The 17,740-nt window shown below is 47.3% G+C and overlaps 1 pseudogene; it reads right to left on the minus strand.

Annotated features, from left to right (window-relative positions):
* Positions 1-1,292: 1,292 nt before the first annotated feature.
* On the minus strand, positions 1,293-16,430 carry LOC117066076 (annotated as a pseudogene).
* Positions 16,431-17,740: the final 1,310 nt, after the last annotated feature.

The following is a 17,740-nucleotide window of genomic DNA, read 5'->3' on the forward strand; positions in this document are numbered from 1 at the left end:
GCACATGAATCAGAATGGTGCTGGACTCTTGACAGAAATTATGAATGCTATAAGAAAATGGAGTACGGCCATCAAAATTCTATGGGAAAATGATTTCCAACAGAGAATTCTGCACTGTGCCAAATGATCAATCAATTATGGAGTATTGAATTTCCAGGCATGCAAGGAGTAAAATAATTTATCTCTCATTGGATCCTTTCTTAGGAAGCTACTGAAGGATGTACTCCCAGAAAAGGTAGATGTAAACTAAATAAGATAAGGTAATGGGACCTAAGAAACAGCATTCAAAGATAAGGGAGTGGCGCAGGGAAGTCTCATAATAGCTCTAGACAGCAACCAGCCTGGAATAGGGCTGGAAGACTGAGGGCCTTGGGGGTTGGAAGTGAAGCTGAGAAGCTAATCTGATTAGGTCCACCAAACCTAACCTGCCCTGCTTGCTTTCAGTCGCTTGCTTTTTTTCCTCCCCATGTAGCTAAAAGCCACACCACTAAATTCTATAACTTAACCTTCACTGGCTTCCTTACAGATAACATTTATGATGTATATGTCACCATGGTAATGGTTGCTTGTTTTTCAGGAACTTGGGGTAGCTCCTATCCAGTTCAAACTGGTTGAGACCACTGATCCTTCAGCTGATCCTCTACAAGTGCCTGGGAGGCAGCCTTTTGATGTCAGAAGGCCAAAAACTCTACCCTCAGAACATGCTAATGCTACCATTTTCTGAGCATGAGTCCTGTGAAGAGCCATGAACCCTGGCTATGCTTGCACAGATTACCAATGACTTTATTTTTCCCCACTGCCAATCACCTTTCCTCTTGGCCTTAGACCACCCCGCTTCTTTAACCCATAAATATCCCTAAGCCTTATCTTCAGGGAGGCGGATTTTAGAGCTATTCTCCCACCTCCTTATCAGACTGCCCTGTGAATAAATGTTTTATCTGCCCTGTGAATCTTTTGTAAGACCCATTGTCACAGTAACTGGTTTACTAAGCGCAAACAGAATGAACTTGGTGGGTATCAGAAGGGTGGCACAGGGAGAGAATGGAATGGATCGACTTTTATTCTTAGTGCTATTTGATTTTTAACAACCATTTACATACTTCTTTTGCTAAAACTTAAGTAATTGAAAGTTACAGAAAACAAAAACAAAACAAAACGATATTGGAAACAAACAGACCATTCTTCAGACTCCTTTAGTGTTTGGAATTTCCTTCCATCCATAGCAAAAGGAGTGCAGTACAAATTGGCCAGAGTTGAGAATCCACCTACAATTCATCTGAGTTCTGCTGCAACTACACTCTCAACGGTGTAAGGTGCCAGTGATAGCCCCTGAGAACCAACAGCCCTAATTCAAAGGGGGGCAGCTAAGTGACAAACAGGTGGAGGGACAGGTGCCCAGAGAAACAGTTGTAAAAATTAACACCTTCAGAATGGGAAGATGAAGACTAAGAAAAGTTCAGACTCTAGCAACTCACGAAGCATATGGCTCACAGTAACACACATGCGTTCACTGAATCCTAGAATAGTAGGATGAGGGAATGAGCCCTGAACGTGTTATGCGTTTTACAAAGAGGAAAGTAACATAAGAGGTTGTTATATAAGATGAAAATGTAAGTTATGTACATCTATTTTTAAGATATGATATGCTTCAGAGGTCCACATCAAAGAGAACCCCTGTGGCCTTGCATAATGTGGTCGAGTCCGTTAGAGACAGAATTCCCATGTCATGACCTTGTCTTTGTGTTAGAAACAGGGGCTGGATCTCCCCCCGTTGAAGTATTTATTAGGAGTTATAGATCAAGACACTTCCTCCCACACCATGTTTAAGAACTGAACATCAACAATGTCTCCATTTCTCGGGGACTTTACTAGGTGCAAAGAGTTTTATAAACATAATCTCTTTAAATCCCTATACAAATATTTGAGGCAAGTATCCTCACTTTATAGATGAGGGAATTGGGCTACAGATGGGTCACAGAATTCACCCAAAGTCACATACTGGCAGATGCCAGCACTATGACCAAGGTTGGTCATCCTATAAAACTTATGTTTGGCTGGGCGCGGTGGCTCACGCCTGTAATCCCAGCACTTTGGCAGGCCGAGGTGGGCAGATCATGAGGTCAGGAGATTGAGACCATCCTGGCTAACACGGTGAAACCCCATCTCTACTAAAAAATACAAAAAAAAAAAAAATTAGCTGGGTGGGGTGGTGTGTGCCTATAGTCCTAGCTACTCGGGAGAATGGCATGAACCTAGGAGGCAGAGCTTGCAGTGAGCCGAGATTGTGCCACTGCACTCCAGCCTGGGCAGCAGAGCAAGACTCCGTCTCAAAACAAATAAACAAACAAACAAGCAAAAACAAAAAAAACTTACGTTCATCTTTATGTGCATCTCTCCTGACCCTCCAGGACTTAAGCACAATGACCAAGCAACTTACCAATATGACCAGCCATAGTCCCAGGTCTGAGGCTTCCAATCTTCTGGTCCAAGGTTCACAGTGATTTGAAAAATGGTTGTGTACATCATGTGGGCCACCATGCCTAGGAGCCCTGCGCAAGGAAAGCTCTGTGAGCCACAATTAAGAAGACATATGATGAAAGAACTCTATGCTGCGTGTTTTGGCTGTAAGGAGCTCTCTAGCATTCATAAAGTCCTTTTGATGTATCTGCATGTATTCATCCTTAAACACTCCGCTGGACATCTCTTTCCCACAATTGAAAATGAAGAGGCCGGGCGCGGTGGCTCAAGCCTGTAATCCCAGCACTTTGGGAGGCCGAGACGGGCGGATCACGAGGTCAGGAGATCGAGACCATCCTGGCTAACACGGTGAAACCCCGTCTCTACTAAAAAATACAAAAAACTAGCCAGGCGAGGTGGCGGGCGCCTGTACTCCCAGCTACTCGGGAGGCTAAGGCAGGAGAATGGCGTAAACCCGGGAGGCGGAGCTTGCAGTGAGCTGACATCCGGCCACTGCAGTCCAGCCTGGGCGACAGAGCGAGACTCCGTCTCAGAAAAAAAAGAAAATGAAGAGACATCCAGAAACACACAATCGAGGAGGACCTGTCAGAACCTGGGCAGGAGTCTCTATGGCCTGGTTCCTTCCTAAGAAGATCAGAAATTGGATTTTATCATCCCATTCACTGAGGATAAGACTTGAGGGAGGTAGGCATGGTAGCATGCACCTGTAATCCCAGGTACTCGGGAGGCTGAGGAGGGAGGATTGCTTAAGCTCAGGGGTTTGAAACCACCCTGAGGGGACCTCATCCCAAAATAAATAAATAAGTAAAATAAAATAATGAAAAGGGACATTTAAAAAAAAGGACTTAGGAAAGATGCATGACACTTATCAAGCACGACAACGATGTACAAATTGACCTGCTACATGATTAACTTAACATAAGTAACTTTTCGTATCCGGTTTGAGGACTAAAGGAAGTCATTTGTTCAAGGTTCTTTCTCCCTGGAAAGGCCCTCTTAGGAGACCCAACTAAGTGACTTTAAAAGTTGCTTGGAGAACACAGAAGTAGAACTAAAAAAAAGGAGTTATTTATTTTAATGGAATATTTATACCAAATGTGGATACTTTTTTTTTTTTTTAAACTACCATCTATTGAGTACTTTTTCTATACTAGGTGCACTCTTACTTAGTTATTGCCAAAGTGTTTTGAGATACGTTATAGTGTTCTGTCTTAGAGAAGTTAAGTAACTTGCCTGAGGTCATACAACCGTTAAGGAGACGTCTGCACCTGGGCAGGATCCCTCCACAGACTCATGCCTAAGCACTGTTTTCAGTGAAGTGATGTCAGCTGTCAGAGCCAGGGCACCCTCTTCCCTGGTTGTGCTAAAGATACACGGATAAATTTCACTTTCCATCTGTGCCTAGCCCCTTTTCATCTGTCACCCTAGGAATATTGTCTCCATCCAATGGAATTCATTGGTGACTTATCCAGTGGACGACCTGCCCTGCTCAAATGACCATTGACGGGAAAGAGCCAGCCTGTTCTATGGCAATGAACATGTCCGCATGTCCAGCCTGGCGCTCTGCTTTCCCTCTGGGGCAGCCTGTTCCAAGGATGCTGTTGGAAAGTACCTGCCAGTACCATGAAGATGGCTACCAAGGCATCCACCCTGAGCCAGCCGAACCCAGGGCTGCGACAACTCACTTTGGAGCCCAGGAGGATGGCACTTGTCAGTATCAGAACCATATCCAGTACCTCGCCCCCGATGGACAGCCACAAAACACCTGCCAAAGAAAGGGATGTTGCAAACGCTGAGCATTTCTAATGCAGAAGTACTAAAATGTTCAGTCCTTTGATTTAGCTCATTTCTAAACAAAACATGAAAAACAGACACGCTGGAGTGAAAATCACAGATGCCTCTCTGCTGAATCTTAGAAAGCTGGCAATGGAAAGGCACTCCTCAGGGCTGAAAGAGACAGTTGTAGGGATTGCCCATAGCTGAGGGGGGGTGTGGAGTGGGGGAAACTAAGCAAAGCCCTGCTGTGAGGGCATGAGTGGTGCTGCAGGTCTCCATGCCCTGGCTCAAAAACTACCATTGTGTCTGGAGTTGGTTCCTGCCAGTGGGTTCATGGTCTCACTGACTTAAAGAACCAAGACACCGACCTTCGCAGTGACTGTTACAGCTCTTAAAGGTGGCACAGACCCAAAGAGTGAGAGGTAGCAAGGTTTATTGTGAAGAGTGAAAGGACAAGGCTTCCAGAGAGTGGAAGCGGACTGAGAGGGTAGCCGCTGCCGGCTGGGGTGGCCAGCTTTTTTATTCCCTTATTGGCCCTGCCCATGTTCCATTTCTGTCCTATCAGAGTGCCCTTTTTTCAATCCTCCCCGTGATTGGCTACTTTTAGAATTCTGCTGATTGGTGCATTTTACAGAGTGCTGATTGGTGTGTTTTACAAACCTCTTGTAAGACAGAAAAGTCCCCCAAGTCCCCACTAGACCCAGGAAGTCCAGCTAGCCTCACCTCTCACCATGATGTTTTGATTTTACCAGGAGATATCATCTTTGCCTTTTGCAAGAAAAAGATACACAAACCTCGGGGCGGAGGGTCTGTGAGTTGGAGAGCCCTGTCTGCAGGTACCAAAACCTCATTTGTTTCTGTGGAAGTCACTTGTTTACCTTCTGGAGAGGACCCCACCTGTGGCTTCAAGGAACTCTGTTGGCAGTGGAGGGCAGTGGAGAAAGGGAACAGCAAGGGAAACTCATCTTTGCAAAAGGACTCCTCTAAGGCAAGTTAGGTAATGAAGACAAAGCAATGAATAGACGTGATCCATACCTTCACAAAACCTCTACTCCAGCTGGGAGAACAGACACTAAGAAAGTAATTACAAAGATACTGAGTGTTAGGGAGCTTTAGAGAGAAGAAAAACTGCTCTAGGCAGTGGTGTGCTGAAGCACATCTCACAGCTCTGCATTCATCTTGCAACTGAGAGCTGTGTTCATCTTGCAATTGAAATTGGCTGTGGTGGGAACATTTACACCATGGAACACGGCCAGTGCTGCCAATCAGGGCTTCCCATTCACGCTACAAAGTAGGCTGTTAAAACATTTGTGAGCACACCACTGGTTATAGGGCACAGGAAGAGAGCCTGTGGTTCTACCTTTTGGACTTGACTTCGTGGAAAAATCATCAATGACTCCCTCATCATTTCCCCTATTCCCAATAAAACTATAAAAATAGTCCAAGCTATGAGGAGTGCTGGTGGGCAGAGTATGAGTAAGGTATTTACCTTGTTCTTCAGCTGGCACTATGCTCTGGAAACTCCTACACTTTTCATCTGAAAGATAAAAATGCATCCAGAAGTGGGTTACCCTTCACAACCAGGGGGCAAATGGTGTATTTCTAGCCCCTTAACTGGATGAGGAATGGGGAGTGTGCAGCCTGCTTTACTTCATGTCAGGGACGTGAGCTGCCCCTCTGTGTGGGAGCATGATATAATCTGCCCTATTGGACTCTGGCTTTGACCGATAAACTGGGAGCAAAAACGAGATGGATCTGAGCAGCTTTAAGAGCCAATGTATTTTCCCCTGGTTCTTGTTCCCTTGCTCTGTGATCCCAGAGGCCCATGTCAAGAGGGAGTCTCCATCAGCCCGGGCCCCTGAATAGCTACAATGAGGGCAGACCCCTTGCCAACCTGAAAAGTCTATACAGAATGAGCTAAAAATAAATGTGTTGGTTTGAAGCTCTGGAATTTGGGGGGGTTGTTTGTTATTGCAGCCTAACCTAGCCTCTCTGGACTAATACTGCAAGTCTTAGACCAGGGGTTCTCAGCTTTGGAAATAGCATTCATTATGATATGAATCTGAAATAATTGGCTTCTCGTTGAAGGGAAATGATCAAAGTTTGCAATTTATTTTTAAATGAGTGAGAGCAGATTCAGAGCCATGTCTGTTACTAAGACTCTTAGCATGTGAGTCACGCATTTGCTTGCATTTCTTCATGCTTTCTTGACTATGAAAGAAAGGGAAGAATCGTGTGTGTACCAGGTATTGGGCAGAACCCACCACCAGACTCATTTACGTTTTCCAGGGGGATAGGTATTATTTGTATGTGAGTGTCATCTGTCAGGTTGCACACATCAGGTGAAAAATCTTGAGTCACAGCCTTAGATATGCAGTTCCCTTTAAAATTTGAAGTCCATGGATATCCACTTGGTGTGAAGATGTAACCAAATTCTGGTTTGGGGGGTGACAGATGGAGGATTGAGAACATAGCAAGTCACCCTCTGGGGTCCTGTCCCAGCTGAGTGTCCTGCACTCTCTCTACTAACACGTCGGCCCAAAATAGAATCATGGACTGTTGAGTGGGAGCAGCCTGGGAAATCCTCTGGCTCATCCCCACACAGTTTAGAGTAGTGCATTCAAGGGCCTCTGAGGGAAAGTGACTTACTCAGGACAGCGCAGGTAGAGGCAGTTTCCATGTTAGATCTCAGGGCTGCAGAGCCCAGTGCTGTCCTGCTACATCACTAACTTAATGCAATCAAGGAAAGGTGCCGGGGGTGCAAAGTTGCCTGAGACAAGGGAGCCGCCCCCAGTCTGACCCTGGTGGGAGCTAAAGCAGAGCACGGTGTGAAAGATATGAGGCATTTTCCATGGACTCGTCAAAGGAAAGGCATTCTTATCATCAGAATAGATCCAGTAGTCCCTGCCTTAGCCTTGCTTTGAAGATTACATGAAACAATACTTAAGAAAGCTTCTACCACAGTTCATATGCATTTAAATCTTATTAGAATAAAATGAGTTCTATTAGAGTATTTTTGCGGTGGTTAGCATGAACCATTATTTATTTCCAGACTCTAAGCAACCCCAAGGGCAAGCTACCATTGCTGGAAGATTCCAAGAACAGAGGAAGTTTAGGGAGCATCTGTAGACTTTTTTTTTTCTTTCATAGGAGAGAAAATCCCAAGTAATTTAATTTTCCTATTCAAGAACTCTCTATGCCTCCCTATTTTCCCTAGCATCAAGTCTAAATTCCTCCTATTAGCTTTTATGTCTTCTCTCCATCAACCTGACTTCCCAACACAGAGCCCATCTTTTTGCCTCCCCAGCACCACCCAGCATTCACCTTCCACCTCCTCAGGGTCCTGTAGTGTCTTAGTCCTGTAACAAATTACCATAGATGGGGTTGTTTATCAACAACAGGAACAACTTTTCAGATCTGGAGCCTGGAAGTCTGAGATGCCTGCATGGTTGGGTTCTGGTGAGGGCCCTCTTCCGGGGTGCAGAGAGCTTCTTTTATTTATTTTTTGAGACAGGGCTTTGCTCTGTCACCGAGGCTGGAATGCAATGGATCACGGCTCACTGCAGCCAAAATCTCCTGGGCTCAAATGATCCTTCCATCTCAGCCTCCCAAGTAGCTAAGACTAGAGGTGCACGCCACCACACCTGGCTAATTTTTTTTTTAATTTTTTATTTTTTGTAGAGATGGAGCCTCACTATGTTGAGCCAAGGCTGGTCTCGAACTCCTGGGTTCAAGCAATCTGCCCACCTCAGCCTCCCAAAGTGTTAGGATAACAGGCAGGGGCCACCATGCCTGGCCAGCAGACAGCTTCTTGTAGTAACCTCGCATGGCAGAAAGAGATCTGGCTAGCTCTCTAGCCTCTTCTTATAAGGGCACTAACTCTATCCGTGAGGGCTCCACCCTCATGACCTAATCACCACCCAAAGGCCCCCACCTCCTAATACCATTACATTGGGGTTAGGGTTTCAGCATATGAACCTGGGGAGGGGACACAAATATCCAGTCATAGCACATGGGAAGGATGATATGTGTGCAAGCATATGCTTCTGGCAGTGCATGTCTAATCCTTATAAACCTTAACATTTGCTGTGCCCATCCTCATGAAACTCCAAGTACCTGTGGGCCTCATTCCTTCACACTGCCGCACCGCCCCTCCACTGAGCTATAGGGAGAAGAGAAACCCAGGTTGGGGTGATGATGGAACCATTTCCTGGAGCTTCTCCGCTGGGACGCTGACTCAAATGTCAGCCAGGGATTCGTGTGTCACATGATTGGCCATCCCAGGGGGCCCAAGGAAGAATATTTACACAGCCTGGAGTTGACGGTAACAGGATCAGGGACCTGTCAGTCCGTGGGCAGCCACAGTGGCCTCTGCAGCGTTAGAATTAAGTCACTTTGGATTAATGTGATTGGACATTTCTCCTGGTTGATTCTCTGATGTTAGCAGCAGTACCATGGTCACCGAGGAAATAATTCATCTGAGCCTCCCTAGTTATACCAAGGAGGTCCCCAAAGCACTGGCAGCACCTCAGTCCTCACACCCTGTTGTCTCTCGGAGAACTTGGGGGCTGATGCAGAGCCTTCTTTCACGTCGCCTCATCCAGTCCTAACTATACCCTGGCGAGTCAGGCCAGCAGGTTGGCAGCAGAAGGATACCACAGGCAATGTGTGGCATTTACATCCACAAGGCCTGGCATCTCTGCATGGTCCTGCCACGGCCAGTCATCATCGCAAGTTTCCTGGCCTCTCTGAGCCTCCCTTTCCTCATCTGCAAAATGGGTCTAATAAAAGGACTCTGATGAGAGATTTGTGAAAGTATTTTGTGAACTGCATTCCACAGTCATTTATTTATTTATTTATGTTTTTGACGGAGTCTCACTCTGTTGCCAGGGCTGGAGTGCAGTGGCACGATCTCACTGCAACCTCTGCCTCCCAGGTTCAAGCGATTCTCCCACCTCAGCTTCCAGAGTAGCTGGGATTACAGGCGCCCGCCACTATGCCCAGCTACTTTTTTGTGTTTTTAGTAGAGACAGAGTTTCACCATGTTGACCAGGCTGATCTCAAACTCCTGACCTTGTGATCCGCCCGCCTCGGCTTTCCAAAGTGCTGGGATTACAAGCGTGAGCCACCGCGCCTGGCCTTTCCACTGTTTTGAGTGTTGGGTTATTAATAAGGGCAAGTACAATGATCTCGATTTTATGGACCTGGAGGAGACCAGGCTCACACGAGTTGGTAGAGTCAAGAATTAAAAACCGGAGTTTCTCACCTAAGACTCAGAGGCCTTTACTGAATCGCTTCTTGTCTTTCTACCTAATGCATTGAGGAGTGAAGGTCTAACTTGTCCTCTAAAGAGAACTGCCTTTCCCACCAGGAATAGAGATGAGGCCAGCACAGAGCAAGGGCTGGGCAAAGAGAAGGTGGAGGCCAGCCAAGGACATTAAGAGAATTCAGAATAGCTTAGACGGGTGAGTTTAGCTTGGGCCCAGAGTCAGAGCCTAGTGACGCCTTTGATGAACACAAATCCTCAGAAATGGTGTTCCTTTTGAATAAAGCCAGCAGGATTAAAAGAAAAAATCTGTATAAATCCCATGAAGCTGGGGAGGCGGGTGTTACATAGCTCGAGTGCTTCAGCAGCCAAGCAGGACAGCAAGCCAGCCCGAGGAAGTGGCGTCCAATCCCTCCGTGCCGGACTCTGACATCCTCTGTCAGTTTGTTCTCCTCCGACCCCCACTCCACCCCTGTCCTTTCTGAGATGCCTGGGTCCCTCTGCCCTGAACTTTTTGAGTTTAGCACAACAGCATAGAATCTAAAATCCACGCATTTTGTGGATGCACAGACTCGCCTAAGGAAAAGAACATTTCATGTAAGTACCGCCTGGGCCAGGAATGTTTGCCGCAAATTTTCATTTCAGAGTGTGGGATCAAAGGTGTGGGTTCCCTTTAAAGACATTCTAGGCACTGGGGAGAAAGGATAGAATTCTTGGGGGTGGCTTGGGCAGAGGATGTCTCAAAAAGGCACTTCAGGTGGCTGGACGCGGTGGCTCACGCCTGTAATCCCAGCACTTTGGGAGGCCGAGGTGGGTGGATCACGAGGTCAGGAGAATGACACCATCCTGGCTGGCCAACATGGTGAGACCCCATCTCTACTAAAAATACAAAAAAAGGCCGGGCGCGGTGGCTCAAGCCTGTAATCCCAGCACTTTGGGAGGCCGAGACGGGCGGATCACGAGGTCAGGAGATGGAGACCATCCTGGCTAACACAGTGAAACCCCGTCTCTACTAAAAAATACAAAAAACTAGCTGGGCGAGGTGGCGGGCGCCTGTAGTCCCAGCTACTCGGGAGGCTGAGGCAGGAGAATGGCGTAAAACCCGGGAGGCGGAGCTTGCAGTGAGCCGAGATCTGGCCACTGCACTCCAGTCTGGGCGATAGAGTGAGACTCCGCCTCAAAACAAACAAACAAACAAACAAACAAACAAAAAAATAGCTGGGTGTGGTGGCGGGCGCCTGTAATCCCAGCTACTCAGGAGGCTGAGGCAGGATAATCGCTTGAACCTGGGAGGCGGAGGTTGCAGTGAGCAGAGATCGCACCGCCACTGCACTCCAGCCTGGGTGACAGAGTGAGACGCTGTAAAAAACAAACAAACAAAAACCAAAGAAAAGCCCTCCAGGTAAGGGCTTCCTGGAGGATCAACTTTAAGGGACACGGAGCCCATTCAGAAGGAAAACACACAGGGAGACCCCACAGGGCAGCAGAAGCCCCTTTCCTGGACTTGTTTACGGCCGAGGCACATCCTCCCGGGATTGGAGCTCTGCTCTCCTCACCCCTCCTGACCCTCTCTCCAAAGGACTGTTTGGGCTCCAGCCCGTTTCCCTCCAGTTTGAGCCCTTTTCTTTCTTATGCCCCAAATCTCCTAAGTACTGTGACAAATTAGACTAAATGGCAGATGCCTTTGTGGTGTAATCACCAGTTGGGAGCCCCAGCTACACTCTGCAGCAGACATAATTTTTTTTGGCTCATGCCGTTTTTAAAATATATTTTAAAATGCGCCGGACGCGGTGGCTCAAGCCTGTAATCCCAGCACTTTGGGAGGCCGAGACGGGCGGATCACGAGGTCAGGAGATGGAGACCATCCTGGCTCACACGGTGAAACCCCGTCTCTACTAAAAAATACAAAAAACTAGCCGGGCGAGGTGGCGGGCGCCTGTAGTCCAGCTACTCGGGAGGCTGAGGCAGGAGAATGGCGTAAACCCGGGAGGCGGAGCTTGCAGTGAGCTGAGATCCGGTCACTGCACTGCAGCCCGGGTGGCAGAGCGAGACTCCGTCTCAAAAAAAAAAAAAAAAAAAAAAAAAGATATTTTAAAATGGAGAAATTGGACAAAGAAATCCAAACATCTTACCTCCCTTGAAGAATCAGATCATGTGATAACACCGTATCGGGCTTACAAGTGCACACGAGCATGACGCTGGTGGGAGCGAGAGGCTGCTGCTTTAGCTGAGGTACGGAGGTTCAAGGTCACCAGCATTCCCGTAGCCCAGCTCCACGCACTTTTGCTACGACCTCCTATAAGCATTTGAGTTTGTAACTCCTTGACGTATAGCTTTTGTTTTGTCCTCTAACATGTTTGGTATTACTTTATTCATTATGGAGTAAAAATAATTAGTTAATTATTAGTTCATTCTAAACTGTTTTGCTTTAGAAAAACAAGCGGGAGAGGAGGAGATGATCAGGGGAAGATGTCCTTTCTTCCTTCTTAATAAAGTGATGACAATAATTACAGACCCAAGTGTACCTGGATGACCTTATTATATCAAGAAATATGTAAAATGTGAGCAGAGGTGTTTTGTGTGTTTGTGTGTGTTTGTTTTCCTTCCGCTTTTAAATTCCGGGGCACATAGGCAGGATGTGCAGGTTTGTTACATAGGTAAACGTGTGCCTTGGTGATTGAGTAGATATTTTTTGTTTTTAATTGATGGGCACAACATTGTTCATCAATAATTATAAGAGTTGTTGCCCTTCAGTTAAAGTGTGTGCATTGTGGGGTAACAGGCAAAGTCAGGGTTAAGTGTTATGCAATGTGAGTTCCAAGCCCAGCTCCTTCAGCTCCTACCTGTGCACTCTTCCGTGGGTCATGGGTCACATCTCTAGAACTCAGTCTTCTCATCTGTAAAATGGCTCTATTGTTCCAGGTCAGCCTTTCCCAAAGTGCGTTCCACCAAACAATAGTCTTATAGAATATTAATCCTTATTAAACATAAAAAACCTCTTCTACGCACCATAAATTTGGGGAAGCACTGGAATATGTAACGTTAAACAAGTTTCTGTATCGGGGGACTTCTCAGAGATTTTGATGTGCTAATACGTGTCGTGAATTTTCAAGAAGAAAATGAAACGTAATGTGGAATCTTTTTCAATTTGTTGGACTTCCAGACGCTTTTTGTTTACTTTCGCAAGGAGCATCTCAAAAGGCATCTCTGTGGAGTAATCTTTGAGGACATCCAGTGAGATACTTACTAAGAGCTCTTTCTGTCCTGATGCAAGAATATAGTCGCATATAAGTCAGAAAGGAGTTGCTATGGTTTGAATGTCCCCTCCCAAACTCGTGTTGAAATTTAACCCCTAGTGTGGCAGTATTGAGAGGTGGGAGCTTTAAGAGCTGCTTGGGTCATGAGGGCTGTGCTCTCGCGAATGGATTAATCCATTCATGAATTAATGGGTTCTCATGAGAATTGGGACTAGTGACTTTGTAAGAAGAGGAGGAGAGGGCCGAGCGAGAATGTTAGCACGCTCAGCACCCTCGCCATGGGCTGCCCTGCACCTCCCTGGGTCTCTGCGAAGAGTCCTCCCCAGCAAGAAGGCTCTCTCACCAGATGTGCTCCCTTGACCGTGGATTTCCCAGCCTCCGTAATTCTAAGTGATACCTTTCTTTTCTTTATAAATTACCTAGTTTCTGGTATTCTATTCTAAGCAACAGAGAATGGATGAAGACAGAAGTCAAGAAATGCATCCTTTATTTCTGCTTACTGTTGTCCATGAATCACGGAGAGCACTAACCCTCTTTAGATTCAGTGTGTGCTCCTGACAATATAGGAAAAACCCTTCAGTGGTGTGTGTGATCCAGGAAAATGTGCACGTGCGTGTGTGTCTCTGTGTGTGTGTGTCTCTGCATGTGTGCGTGTGTGTCTGTGTGTGTGTGCGTGTCTGTGTGTGTGCGTGTCTGTGTGTGTGTGCGTGTGTGTGTGCGTGTGTGTATCTGTGTGGGCGCGCATGTCTGTGTGTGTGTGTGTGTGTGAAGTAAACACTCTGGGTTTGCAGAAGTGCCAAGCAGACTTTCTCTAGAGGAAGGAAACTGAAAGAGCCTCACACATCTCTTACTCCTGCTTTCAGCTCGTTTTAGGCTGAGAAGCTGCCACCACCACCACCACCACCACCACCACACACACTGAGTTACACACACCAAGCTCTTGTTGCCCAAGCTGGAGTGCGATGGTGCAGTCTCGGCTCACTGCAACCTCTGCCTCCCGGGCTCAGGCGATTCTCCTGCTTCAGCCTCCCTAGTAGCTGGGATTACAGGCACACATCACTATACCCAGCTATTGTTTTGTATTTTTAGCAGAGATGGAGTTTCACCATGTTGACTGGTCTCCAACTCCTGACCTCAGGTGATCCGCCCGCCTCAGCCTTCCAAAGTGCTGGGATTATAGGCATGAGCCACCACGCCTAGCCTGTATTATTCTTTTTCTTTTAAAAAAAGTTTTGGCTCAAGCCTGTAATCCCAGCACTTTGGGAGGCCGAGACGGGCGGATCCCGAGGTCAGGAGATTGAGAACATCCTGGCTAACACAGTGAAACCTCGTCTCTACTAAAAAAATACAAAAACTAGCCGGGCGAGGTGGCGGGCGCCTGTAGTCCCAGCTACTTGGGAGGCTGAGGCAGGAGAATGGCGTAAATCCGGGAGGCGGAGCTTGCAGTGAGCTGAGATCCGGCCACTGCACTCCAGCCCAGGCGACAGAGCGAGACTCCGCCTCAAAAAAAAAAAAAAAAAGTTTTGGCCGGGCACAGTGACTCATGCCTGTAATCTCAGCTACTGGGGAAGCTGAGGCCGGATAATCGCTTAAAACCTGGGTGGTGGAGGTTGCAGTGAGCTGAGATTGTGCCGTTGCACTCCAGCCTGGGCAACAAGAGGGAAATTCTGTCTCAAAACAAATAAAATAAAATAAAATAAAATAAAATAAAATAAAATAAGAATACAGACCTCTAGACTCCACCCCGGTTCTCTTAAATTAGAACCTCCAGGACTGGGCACCTGGATATTTCTTTTACAATCTTCTTGGGTGATACATTTGATAACTGGTGTGATGCCTATATAGAGCTGTGGAAACAGAAGTACTATAGGCAGCCTTCATACGAGAACTTGGAAAGGAGGTGGAATTTCCCAAGTGATTTGCCTATATGTATGGTGAATACAGTTTCCACACCAAAATTCTGGAACTGTCTTGGGAATCCTCCAGGACGCAGGGTCCTGAGACTTTTGCATCTGTCCATGAAGGTAGAGAAGAGACTCATAGGAAGATAGCACTCCCTGAGAAGAGAGGAACTGGGAAGGTCCCTAAATAGCCTTAGCTCCAGGCGCTATGGCAGTGTCTGTACCAGAGTTAAAGCACAAGACACAGGCACTGACCTGGATACATGGGAGGATCATTCAGGCTGGGGACTGCCCCATAGTGGCCACCATGGGGAGATAGGGTGGTGGGGAGGAACATACAGCATCTCAGAGTGTTTTTTTTTTTTTTTTAATTTGAGACAGGGTCTCACTCTATCATTCAGGCTGGAGTGTGGTCACACGATCATGACTCACTGCAGCCTCAATCTCCTAGGCTCAAGAGATTCTCCCAGAATAGCTGGGACCACAGGCACACCCCACCATGCCCAGCTAATTTTTTTTAAAAAAAGCTTTTGTAAAGAGAGGTCTCACTATGTTGCCTACATTGCCAGGCTGGTCTCTAACTCCTGGTCTCAAGCAATTCCCCTGTCTCAGCTTCCCAAAGTGCTAGGATTATAGGAATGAGCCACCATGCTGGGCCTCGGGGGTTCATTCTTGTTGCCTTTTACTTAGGCCTCAGGAATAAAAAACAAATGCTATGAGAATGGAAAAAGAAAAGGCAATTAGAAACTCCAGGAAAAGTACAAAGTTGCACGAGACATTTACTGGAATCAGCTGAGGTCAGGAGAGAAATGGGGATGGGAGGAGGGTTCCTCCTTTTTCTGCCTTGGGGGTTTTGCTTCCCAAGCAGAAAGCGGGGAGTATTCTGTCCCTGAGCATGAGTTTACAGCCAGGCTGCCTAATAGAGAAGAGTCAAATTCCTCCCTCCTGAATTCTTGGAGAGGTAAAAACACTCTTCTTTTTTTAAAGATTCACTCCAAGATCATTCCAAGGGCAGGAGAAATAACAGGGATGCACCTTCGAGTTGGGTCAGGGCCATCTTTCATTCCCAAATAATTTTAAATACCAGGGATTGGGTGACAAGAACAAATGAGAAAAGCTAATTTTAATAAACACTTGGAATGTGCCAGGCCCTATGGCAAGCACCGTATGTGAATCTGGTCATTTCATCTTTACAATCACTCTTGGAGGTAAGTACTGCTATTATTCCCATTTTATAGATGAGAAAACCGAGGCTCAGAGAGGTGAAGGGACAGTCAGTGGAAACGCAGGATTTAAATCCAGACAGCCTGGCTCCAGAGCGCCTGCACCATCTCACACCTGTCACCCCCAGAATCTGCAGGATTCAAACCCAGACAGCCTGGCTCCAGAGCCCCGGCCCCATCCCGCACCTGTCACTCCCAGAATCTACAGGCTTTGCTCACCTTCACCGTTGAGGCTCTCCTCGCAGGACTGCCAGAGTCCCACATGGAACCCACGCTGAATGAACTTGTCATCTCCCAGCTCCCAAATGTACAAGACAGCCTGGCTGTCGTTGTCCATCCTGCCATTGCTGCTGTTGTCCGGTTTGAAGTGAATGCAGTGCTGCACTCCTGGCTGGTCCTGGCACAGCGGCTTCACCACCCGCCGGATCCCCTCACACCAGTGGCTGCTGACCACGGCGGTGAGGGAGAAGGTGAAGGTGAGGCAGATGGGGAGGAGGAGCAGTGCCTGCTGCTGCCTGGCCCTGTCCATGGCTGAGTGAGGTGTGTGGGGCAGGATGAGCTGTGAGACCCTCTCCTCCTGCCTCGTCACAGTACCTGCCCCTCAGCTCTGCCATCTGGCATCCTCACACAGCCTCCTCTCACGTCCCCCTGGGGAATTGCATGTGCTATCACACCATATCCAGAGGCACAGAGCCGGGGCATGTTCCTGTCAAGGGTGCTGGCCCTGCCATTCTCCCCAGGAGGTAGGTGTGCAGGAGAGGATTGTTTTTTGTTGGTTTGCTTTATTTTATTTTATTTTTTGAGATGGAGTTTCGCTCTTGTTGCCCAGGCTGGAGTGCAGTGGCATGATCTTGGCTCACCTCAACCTCTGCCTCCCGGGTTCAAGTGATTCCCCTGCCTCAGCCTCCCAAGTAGCTGGGACCACAGGTGCACGCCACCATGCTGGGATAATTTTTTTGTATTTTAGTAGAGATGGGGTTTCACCATGTTGCCCAGGATGGTCTCAATCTCCTGACCTCATGATCCACCTGTCTCGGCCTCCCGAAGTGCTGGGATTACAGGCGTGAGTCACCGTGCCCCGCCAGAGGGCATTGTTTTTTAATTGTGGTAAAACACACATAACATGAAATTAACCATCTCAACCATTTTTTTTTTTTTCTCTTTTTGAGACAGAGTTTCATTCTGTTGCCCAGGCTGGAGTGCAGTGGCACTATCTTGGCTCACTGTAGCCTCCACTTCCTGAGTTCAAGTGATTCTCCTACCTTAGCCTCCCAAGTAGCTGGAATTACAGGCGCCCACCACCACGCCCAGCTAATTTTTGTATTTTTAGTAGAGACGGGGTTTCACCATGTTGGCCAGGCTGTTCTCGAACTCCTGACCTCAGGTGATCCACCCACCTCTGCCTCCCAGAGTGCTGGAATTACAGGCGTGAGCCAACGCACTGGGCCATCTCAATCTTTTTTTTTTTTTTTTTTTGATGTGGAGTCTCACTCTGTTGTCCAGGCTGGAGTGCAGTGGCGCAATTTTGGCTCACTGCAACCTCCGCCTCCGGAGTTCAAGCGATTCTCCTGCCTCACCCTCTCGAATAGCTGGGATTACAGGCATATGCCACCATGCCTGGCTAATTTTTGTATTTTTAGTAGAGACAGGGTTTCACCATGTTGGTCAGGCTGGCATCTCAACCATTTTTAAGTGCAAAGTTTAGTGGCATTAACTACACTTGCAGTGTTGTGCAATTATCACCACCATCCACCTCCAGAACTCTTTTCATCTTTCATCATCTGTACCCATCACATAACTCCCATTCCCCTTCCTCCCCGGCTTGGCAGCCACCATTCT

Source organism: Trachypithecus francoisi, unplaced genomic scaffold, assembly GCF_009764315.1.
Source record: "Trachypithecus francoisi isolate TF-2019V2 unplaced genomic scaffold, Tfra_2.0 Lachesis_group2, whole genome shotgun sequence".
NCBI classification, from domain to species: Eukaryota; Metazoa; Chordata; class Mammalia; order Primates; family Cercopithecidae; genus Trachypithecus; species Trachypithecus francoisi.